This window comes from Acinonyx jubatus, chromosome A1 (assembly GCF_027475565.1).
Source record: "Acinonyx jubatus isolate Ajub_Pintada_27869175 chromosome A1, VMU_Ajub_asm_v1.0, whole genome shotgun sequence".
NCBI classification, from domain to species: Eukaryota; Metazoa; Chordata; class Mammalia; order Carnivora; family Felidae; genus Acinonyx; species Acinonyx jubatus.
Window position 1 is genome coordinate 137934188 of NC_069380.1, and position 10839 is coordinate 137945026.

Sequence of the window (10839 nt, forward strand, 5' to 3'; positions counted from 1 at the left end):
GAAAAGTGGTAGTCCTAGCAACTTTCAAAAATAGCCAATTACGATTTTTGATTGAAGAACTAGATTTTTATGTATCTGATACATTGTATCAATATAACTTGAAACTTTTTAATTCAATCATTCAAAACAAAGCCAAGTGAACTCCATCTGCCAAGTGAGACGTAGATTCAGGATAAGAGAGAACCCCTTCTGCCTAGCAAGTGTTTAGTATTCACTTTGAAATCTTCATTGTCTAGCACGTATTCAGTCTTTAAAGGTTTGTTGAATAAATGGCTGGAACTAGGACTTTCTAACTCCCCAATTCACTGCTCTTTTCTCTACATGCAAAGGCTTTCCCATTCTTATTATCTTACTATTTAGATCTTATTTAAACCACTACTATTTAGATCATATTAAAACACTTGGCTGCTTGTTGTCTTTTAAACTTACTTGATTATTCTTCATTCCCACTCTGTAAATTAGGTGGGACAGTAATAAATATGCATGAAACTAGGCCTCTTTGTGTTTCTCACACCTCTCCACCTACATCCTCCATGTTTAAATCAGTCCTAAATTCCTATCCACTCTCCTGCTCACCTACTCCTTTGATCATCTAGCTCTGTTTCCACTTTTTAGGGTTTTTTTTAAGTTTATTTATTTTTGAGAGAGAGAGAGCAAGGGAAGGGCAGAGAGAAAGGAGAGAGAGAATCCCAAGCAGGCTCCCACTCACAAACGGTGAATTCATGACCTGAGCCAAAATCAGGAGTTGGATGCTCAACCAACTGAACCACCTAGGCGTCCTTCTGTTTCTACTTTTTAAAAAGTGTTAATTACCAGCAATGGAAAGTGCATATCCAGTAAAAGGCTTGTGGGTGGCTCTAAATGCCCTACACCAGAAGGCAACTTTCCACTAGTAAAAGCACTTGCTCCAGGCATCTGGTAACTTTAGCTAAGTATAGAAAACTTGTAAGCCTGAGATTCAAATTCCTTTTTTTAAAATGCTTTCTCCTTTGGTGGAAAAGAGTCGGTTATTTGTGTGCCTTCAGTTCTTTTATTTTATTCAAGAGACTTGCCAAGATTCAAAGCATAAAGAAGGAATAGCAAAGATGATTCACATAAATGCCAGCATGATTTTATAGGAAACTTTTTTTGTTTTTTAAAATCCAAAGTTTCACTGCAGGACAGGGACAGAGGAATGACTGATCTGTGTTAGAAATCCAGGCTGCACATGACAAGAAAAGATACAATTCAAACTGATTTAAGCAGGTAAAAAGGGTGGGTTGGATCCTGTAACTGAACCATCCATAAGTACCCAGGCATTTCAGGTGTGTTATGATCCAGACATTCAAACAATGTTGAAAGGAAATTTAACTCAGCTTCCTTTTGAATTGGTTAGTTTGAGTTAAACATTGAAATAAATTGAAACACATCAAATGTATAAAAATCCAGAACTTCCACTTAAAAATAATAATTGGTATTGGGGCACCTGCATGGCTCAGTCAGTTAAACGTCCGATTTCAGGTCAGGTCATGATCTCTCGGTCCGTGGGTAGAAGCCCCACGTTGGGCTCTGTACTGACAGCTCAGTTCGGAGCATGGACCCTGCTTCAGATTCTATGTCTCCCTCTCTCTCTGACTCTCCCCACTCATGCTCTGTCTCTTTCTCTCTCAAAAATAAATAAACATAAAAAAATTTAAAAATAATAATAATAATTGGTACTTTAGAAGGTTGATAGGCACCATTTTATTATTCTAAAACAAAAGGAGAAAATAAAGCATTTATCCTGATGTTTCTACACCATCAGTTTTTCAGGATGACCAAGAGTTTATTGGGGCAAAATTTCTTGATAGAAAAATTACAGCTAACAAATATGAGCGGCATAATAGAATTAGAAAATCACCATTTTGCAACCCATGAAACAATGGATGTAGGCAATGCTGATCAATAGATGCAATGGTTATGCAGAACAGTAAAACAAAACAAGCAAACAAAACAAAACAAAAAAACAGAAAACTAGACTTTTCAAACTTAAATCAGTTTGAATTGTTTTTTCACACCTGTCCACCTACATCCTCCATGTTTCAATGAGTCATAAGTTCCTGGGTAAAGGGCTAATGGAGAATTTTATAATGGATGGATTAGGCTGACAACCCTTAAGTCCAATGATAACCTTTACGTCACTAAAAGTGAGATAACCAAATATTATGTACCTCCTGGCACAGTACCACAAAAATAAATGGCACTTCCTGATGAGGTATTCTAGGCACTCCCCAAAACCTCACCAAGCCTCTAGATCTATCAGTTATTTATATTCATGGAGGGGGGACAGAGGAATATGTTAACACCATGAGATGAAATTAACTAAGCCCAGGATGTGGGAAATTCTATAGGACAAATGACCTGGTTTCTTTCAATAATTAAATATCACGGAATTTTAAAAAAGGGAATGAAAACTCTTCTAGATTTAAAAGACCCTACGAAAAAGGGGAAAAAATCAAGTAGTTAAAAAAGAGAATAGATTGATTGTTAATATAAATACTAATAAAGAGGGGCGCCTGGGTGGCGCAGTCGGTTAAGCGTCCGACTTCAGCCAGGTCACGATCTCGCGGTCCGTGAGTTCGAGCCCCGCGTCAGGCTCTGGGCTGATGGCTCAGAGCCTGGAGCCTGTTTCTGATTCTGTGTCTCCCTCTCTCTCTGCCCCTCGCCCGTTCATGCTCTGTCTCTCTCTGTCCCAAAAATAAATAAAAAACGTTGAAAAAAAAATTTAAATACTAATAAAGAGAGTGAATTAGCAAAAAAAAAAACACCCCTTTTTAAATCAACGAATATTTGTAAACAATTAAACAATACAAGGTAGAATAAAATTAAATTTGATTATAGAGAAATTTGAATCATTGACAAATGGTATTATGTACTAAATTCATAAAATGAAACCAAGTAATCCTTAAGAACTATAATTAAATTTGTTGCTTGATTCCATTTAGATTGTAAGTCTTCAAAGAAAAAGTCCTGGGGCATCTGGATGGCTCAGTACGTTGAGCATCTGACTCTTGATTTCAGCTCAGGTTGTGATTCCAGGGTCGTAGGATTGAACCCTGCATCGGGCTCCATGCTGAGTGTGGAGCCGGCTTAGGATTCTCTCTCTCTCCCTTTGCCCTTTTCCCCTGCTCACACACTGTTTTTTTAGAAGAAAAAGGAGGAAGAGGAAGAAGAAAGGGAGGAAGAGGAGGAGGAAAGAAAAAGTCCTGTTTGGGAATTCTTTACTTGTTTTAAAGATGAATTAAAAGGAGGAAGTCAGTTCTATCACTTCCTTCCTTTCATTAGGAAGGAAAATTCCAAAATCATACCCAGTTGCATGTACGCTAACCCACAAATACTATGAGGCTCAGCGCCCTGAAGGAGGACTGAGAATAAGGGCCCTTCCCTTACTGGCCTTGCCTTCTTATGGATGAAGCAGACACTAAACAAGTACATGAATGACTAAGATAATCCAGAGAGTGATGCATGCCTGAAAGAAATGAATAGGTTGCTGACACAGAGAATGTGATCAGAGATGTCCTCTCTGAGGAGGTGACCTTTGACCTAAGACCTAAAACATGAACATAATTGCAGAGGTTCTGAGGCAATCTAGAACAGAAGGGAGGCACGTGTGCCTGTAGCCCTTGAGTAAAGGAAGTGTGGGATGCAATGAGGCCCAAGCACTAAGCAAGTAGAGTATGTGTGAGGTTAAGGTAATGAGATTTTTTTGAAAGTGTGGATTTTGAATAAAAAGTCTCATTATTTTGTGCTTATACAATATATTTGCTTTTATAATTAAAATCATTTCTGCCTATAGCTGCGTATCATTTACATTCTATCCAGATTGCTTTATATCATAGAACTGTGAAAGCTGAGACTTTCATAGAAGACTTGATTTAGCATAACTACAACACACCAGGAATCTCTAAAAGAGTAAACCCAGCAGCTATTTTTTCCTAAGTAATATTCTCCCCACCCCAAAATAAAGCTATATGAAGTGTTTCATGGTTCATGGGTTCAAGGCCTGAGTTGGGCTCTGTGCTGACAGCTCAGAGCCTAGAGCCTGCTTCAGATTATGTGTGTGTGTTTGTGTGTGTGTGTGCACGTGTCTCTCTGTCCCTCCCCTGCTCACACTCTGTCTCTCCTTCTCAAAAATAAATAAACGTTAAAAAAAAAAACTTTAAAAAACTGTAAAATGTGGGAGCACACAAAGGCAGGCTTACACAGGATTAGATGTTGGTTCAGTACCTACATGTGTTTTTTTTTAGTGGTCACTATAGTTGATTCACTCTTATAGGGGTTAACTAACCACAAGTCCTGTAGGTATGTCCTTTCTTCATGCAGAATTTAAGATAGAAGCTCAAATTTAAATTAAAAAAATTTTTTTTCGTTTATTTATTTTTGAGAGAGAGTGAGAGACAGAGAGCCCATGTGAGTGGGGGAGGGGTAGAGAGAGAGGGAGAGAGAGAATCCCAAGCAGGCTCTATACTGTCAGCACAGAGCCAGATGTGGGGCTCGAACTCATGAACTGAGAGTCATGATCTGAGCCAAAATCAGGAGTCAGATGCTTAACCGACTGAACCACCGAGGTGCCCCAGAAGCTCATCTTTAAAATAGCATAAAATAGGGGCGCCTGGGTGGCGCAGTCGGTTAAGCGTCCGACTTCAGCCAGGTCACGATCTTGCGGTCTGTGAGTTCGAGCCCCGTGTCGGGCTCTGGGCTGATGGCTCAGAGCCTGGAGCCTGTTTCCGATTCTGTGTCTCCCTCTCTCTCTGCCCCTCCCCCGTTCATGCTCTGTCTCTCTCTGTCCCAAAAATAAATAAAAAACGTTGAAAAAAAATAAAATAAAATAGCATAAAATAGATATGAAAATACTTTAAAAAGTTAAAAGTACCATGAAATTTAAGATAATAACCTAATAGATATTTTGTGAAATATTTTGAGATGAAAACTTTTGGAGAATAACTAATAGCTTCGATTATTCTGTTAAATGACAAAAAGGTGTATTATCTTATGAAGTCCACTAAATGGGCAGAGGAACCTGAGAAACCTAATAGGTAAGAAGCTGTGACTGGTTCTGAGAGTAGAACTTAGGGACTGATCAGTGTGCACCACCAATATGTGTTCGAGAAAACAGTGTCTCTTGCAAGCCCAATAGGGGGTATGCTCAAGAAAGAATCAGCCTATTTATGTCCCGTCAAAAGGGTAATCTGGAAAGCGAACAGTCCTCAGAGAAGATGGAAGTGGACTTCTGCATTCTGAATTCTAAGGAGAGAAAAAGGGTCATCAAAATAGGATATAGACTCCCAGATCGAAGGAACTGCAAGAGAGGGATCACCAGTGGTGGGCAGGTCTCCAAAAACATTACAAAATCACTTATGATAGTGTCAGCTTTAAATAAATACTGGCGCCAGAGGAGTGAAAAGCTGGCTTAGAACAAGATCCACTCAATGCGGTGCTGGTAAATGTTTAACAACCTGCCCTCTAGCGGGGAGTGGTAGAATTGGCAGGTTTCTGTGGTGTAAATACTCCAAAAGGTATTCCTCGCATTATTTCTTCTTTTCCTCGTTTTCCTCCTCCACTTAGTTAACCATACACTCTGGCCCCGTAGTAAAATTTAACAGAATAATGAGGAAGTGATGAGTTTTTGGTGTTTATTGCCTTTATTTTTAAGATGTTTTATTCAATTAGAAGTTTCTATACTTTAATTTTTGATAGTGACTATATTTAATAACTTACAAATCCCTGAAAATTTAACAATTAGCTCTTGCAAACTAGTAGAAGCTGCCTCCAGTCCTTCTTTGACTCCACCCTAGTGGAGTCATCCCTGTCTTGCCCACACTCCAGTGCCAGAGGGGCCAGATCTTACAGTTAGCTGAGGGGCGAACTAGGAAAGAGAAAATCATCCCTGGAATAGGTTTTGGAAGTCTCAGTTCTCAGAAAGTCCTGCTTGGGGGAAGTGAATTAGTCCTTCATTCAACAAGGTAGATATTTTAGTAGGAAGACCATGTAAAAGCTGGAGGATGGAAGGGAGGCAGGCAAGAAGGAAAACAGAAAGTTAAATGATTGTTGAAGGAGAAAGGTGACAAAACAAAACGATGACCACTCTACTCGGGCTTATGTTAATTGTGGCTGCATCGCCTGGGCATAAGCTTCCTCAGTCAGTGCTTGCCAACGCTGGTTGACTACTACTTTTTTAATGATGTAATTGGCTTGGAAAATGATGAACTAGATGTCAACTTTCACTGCCACAAAGAAGTCATGGTACTTTTCTCTGTTAGGACACACTCCCAACTGAAAAGCCGATTCCAGCTTTATAGCATTCTGTGCCTGTGCCATGACATTCAGTCTTTCTACCTAGACTGTCCTGTCTCCCTTTGCTTTGTCTGGAAAGCTGCTTAATCTTCCTTCGTCTCATTTAATGCTTTCCTCTACTGAGCCACGCCCTTCTTTTGTAATTGTCTAGTGTGTTATTTGAAACTAACGGACACACATTCACATTTTTTCATAATACAGATGATAGGAGAAGAAACCAACACTCTACAGTCTAATTATGCTTTATCTGTCTTTAACTCTGACAGTTGTCATATATCAGGGAACAAGCCATGACTGTTTTAATAAATGGAAGCACCAGGTCAATTAAACAAAGAAAGGGTAACCTTTTTAACACAAGGTGCTAGAACAACTGGATATTCATACAGGAGAAAGTAATCAAACTTGTCCCCTACATTATTACATACACAAAAAATAATTTGGGATAATCATAGAACAAGTGTCCTATAATCTGGTGATTCTACTTCTAGAGAAATTTCTGCACATCAGTATCAAGACAAATGTACATTACTCCTAATAACCCAAAATATAAACAAACTCTAAGGGATAATTTAAAAAGAAAATTCAGGGGGATGCTTGGGTGGCTCAGTCAGTTAAATATCCAACTCTTGATTTCAGCTCGGGTCATGATCTCCCAGTCAAGGGATCAAGCCCCACGCTTAGTGTGGAGACTGCTTGGGGTTTTCTCCCTCCCTCTCTCTCTCTGCTCCTCCCCCACTTGTATGCTCTCTCTCTTTCTCAAAAGAAATAAATAAACATTTTTTAAAAAGAGAAAATTCAGGGTAGTGATTACGTCTCTGAGGAGGCATATGAATGGTATGGGGAAGAGTTCACAGGAAACGCAAATGAATCGGTAATGCCCTATGTCTTGAGTTGTGTAGTTCATCACAGGTGTCTATTGTTTCTATGTTTCATAGCTTCCATGAGATAGATAGATACACACATATATAAAATAAAACAAAATTATATATATATATACATAAAATATAGGTATGCAATATTTTATAATAAAACAAAAGTTATATGTATATTTTCTGTATAATTAAATAAGAATTATAGTGTATATATACTATATATACAATATTTTATAGTTAAACCAGAAAGTATAGGGAAAAACAGAAGGGAATGAAACATGCTAAAATGCTAACAGTCACCCTGAGTGATAGAGTAATGTAATTATTCTATGTAATTATTTTCCCCATTATAATTTTCTACATTTTACTAATTGCTTAAATGGTAATATAATACGTTTATAATAAAAAAGTAATTTTTTTGATGTCACAATATTACAATGACACAATGCTAATGCACAAATTTCAACAATGCCAACTTTGCCTTTAAATATTCAGTCCTCCTTAGTCAGGCCTATATTTTGAGGATATACTTCCCGTTTCTGTGTTTAGGCTTCTATCCTTACTATTTCTGACAGCTCTGTGGTTCCTTTGAGCTCTAATTCAGTAACTCTGAAGGCTTGGATGAAAATGAAGATTGCTTCTTCCACAGCTCTCTAGCAACATCTAGTGGGTATTTAAAGATAGGACAAGACAAACATTTTCCTACATAAACAGCCAACAGTTTTGACGTCAAATCTGACTTAGCAAAATAAGTCTTAAGTCCTCAAGATGAAATAAGCTCTTCTGTGATTAAATAATAGATACATGGGTGTGCATGCAAGCACTTATGATAAAACAGCTGCCATCTCCTCGTCTAGCCTGCTGTGAACTTAACATTTGTTACTGCATTATATAATGAGCATTATCATCAATGCATCAATTACACCAGAGACGTGTCAAAAAAAAGGATGAACTTGTGGAGGATGGCATTTATAAGGAATGGAAGTTTCCAGAAATATAACCAAAGAGTAAGAAGAGTGAATAGGAGGGAAGCAATAGGGAGGAGCACAGGAAAAACAGAAAGAGTAAAGGAAGATCATGGAAGCTGAAAGGATTACAGAATCAAGATACTTGCAAGGTAGGCATTGTTCTCTTAATCAAAAGGTAGGTTTCTCTTAACCCCTTAAGCCTGTTTGAGGTGCTTGCTTCCTCCAAAGAAAGGGTAACCTTTGACTTGCTGCATTACCTCTCCCACCTCACTTTCATGAAAAGTTCTGGACCTAGATGTGTCATGGGTGACCTAGATAGCTGATGAATGAGGGAAAAGAAACTCCCAACTTCAGTCTTCAGATGTAGATAAAGAAAGCATGGTCGCAACCCCTCTGGTCCTTACCAAAACTTCAGTCCTATCAAAAACAGCTCTTGGAGCACCTGGGTGGCTCAGTTGGTTAAATGTCCGACTTCAGCTCAGGTCATGATCTAATGATTCATGAGTTCAAGCCCCACGTCGGGCTCTGTGCTGACAGCTCAGAGCCTGGAGCCTGCTTCTGATTCTATGTCTCCCTCTCTCTCTGCCCCTCCCCCACTAGTGCTCTGTCTCTTTCTCTCTCTCTTTCTCTCTCTCAAAAATAAATAAACATTAAAATTTTTTAAAAAACAAAACAAAACAAAACGTCTCTCTCCCTAGAAAGCTGGCTGGTGACACGTTCCTAAAAATAATTTGCATTTTGATCTTTATAGTAGAAGAGGACAGGGAGGATCCTGTTTGGGATCTCTCTCTCCTCTCTGCCCCTCCCTCATCTTCAAAATAAATAAATGAACTTAAATAAAAAGGTACAGGACAAGGATGTTTCTGTGGTGCAGGTAGGAAGAAGTGAGGCGGTGTTATTTTCTGGTGTCCTAACCCTAGTTTGGGGGTACTATAGATTTAAAATAAATCTTGGGCAAGCTGAACACATTAGGAGCCTTTTGGTTTCAAGCAATAGATCCTGATAACAATGGAAGCTGAGTTTCTACTTGTTCTGGCTTAGATCTACTTGGAGACACAATAACATATGCCCCTCTATTTGGCCTTTTTAGTGAAGGGTCCTGTGATCATCAAGTGCCCCAACTCTGGACTAAATAGAGGCTTACTGAACCAATGCAGAAATGCCAAGTAGCTTTTTCATACATCAATTAAGAAAAGATGCAGAGAACAATGAGCCATTCTATCCTGGGACAAAGAGTGGTAAGAGACATTCTCTCTCCCCCTGTTCCCATGTTAAGACGTCACATGACTGAATGTAATTTTGAATCTTTGAGCAGAGGATGAAGGTGGATGATGGTATTTTTCTGAAGTCCTTTAATTGCATTCCTGGTGCCTTGTATTAATGCAGCTCGTATGAACTCCCTCAGTTATGACATACATGTTAGTTTTTTAGTAAAGCACTGAAAATGTGTAATTTGTTTTCATATGTCAACTAATAAGGTCTAATCACCCAGGAGAAGGGCTCAATAATTAATATTTTTAGTAAGCATCCCATAAAATTTTATAGGAAACTCTAGACTAAACGGAAAATTGCTGAAGAGAATAAGCAATATATAGTTTTTAGATTTCAACAATCATTTAGGTCAAAGTGAAGTCAGGTGTTCAAGCTGCCACTGCACCCTTCACTTGTACAGGTTGTGACATTTGTAGGTCAAATTTATTGTATAATGGCTCTGATAGGGTTATTTGTATTTGTATATTTATCTAGTGCCAGCTAATGATGAAACCCACCTTATCCACGTCGCTCCAGCTAAGAACAGCACTAAAATAATTTCAAACAGGAGCCCTCTGCTAAGTAGTCCGGGGTAAACTGGGTGAATGACACTCCTGCCTCAGTTCAAATCCCTTTTATAAATAAAACAGAGAGTCATCTGGGGTGCCTCACTACTCTATCTGCCTGTGCTGTTGCCTGAAGGATCCTAGGCCATTACTTGACATTGCCTGCCACTGTGTGGTTCCACTCCAGGTTTCTGAGGCCTTCTTGGCATGCAGGTGTTGACCGCACAGATCCCCCAACTACAGAAGGCATGTCTTTGGCCTTCAACACTTCCCCTGCTTACATTTCAGATGTTCCAGAGTAACACTGAGGTTAAAGTGGTGGAGCTTTCTTGCCCTGACCAGGCAGGCCACCCTTCCAGCACCTCCACGTATTTACCAACCTGGAAGTTCTCTGAATCTCATCAATGAGGATTTTTATGGAGGCTTCATTACACCGGCATCACTGAGTAAATCACTGGTCATTTGTAGTTGATTCAACCACCAGCCCTTCTCTCCTCTCCTCCCTGCAGGTCAGGAGAGGGGGCTGAAAGTTCCAACCCTGTAGTCACAAGGTTGGTTCCTATGGTCAATCAGCCCTCATCCTGTTCTCATCTAGGGGATTTCCAAAAGTCACCTTATTGACATAAACTCAGGCATAGTTGAAGAGGCTTGCTATGAATTACAAAAGACATTTTTACCTTACTCTGGAACTAGTTGAGGACAAAAGGCCAAATATGACAAAAGATGTTCCCATTGCTCTAATAATTTAGGAAATTATAAGGATATGGGAAGCTGTGAGATTGGTGGTTAAAGACCAAAATATATATTTCTGATTATATCACATTATCATTTCTGTCTACCAGGAATGATACAAGTTAATTATCAGAGGCA

General features: G+C 39.1%; 1 long non-coding RNA gene across 1 annotated transcript; it reads left to right on the forward strand.

The window, feature by feature from the left end:
* Window positions 1–5234: 5234 nt before the first annotated feature.
* LOC113603430 (uncharacterized) lies at window positions 5235–10576 on the forward strand. The gene is made up of 3 exons (XR_003425016.2): window positions 5235–5458; window positions 9243–9390; window positions 9899–10576. It is a non-coding gene; the product is annotated as an uncharacterized LOC113603430 (long non-coding RNA).
* The last annotated feature ends 263 nt before the right edge of the window (window positions 10577–10839 follow it).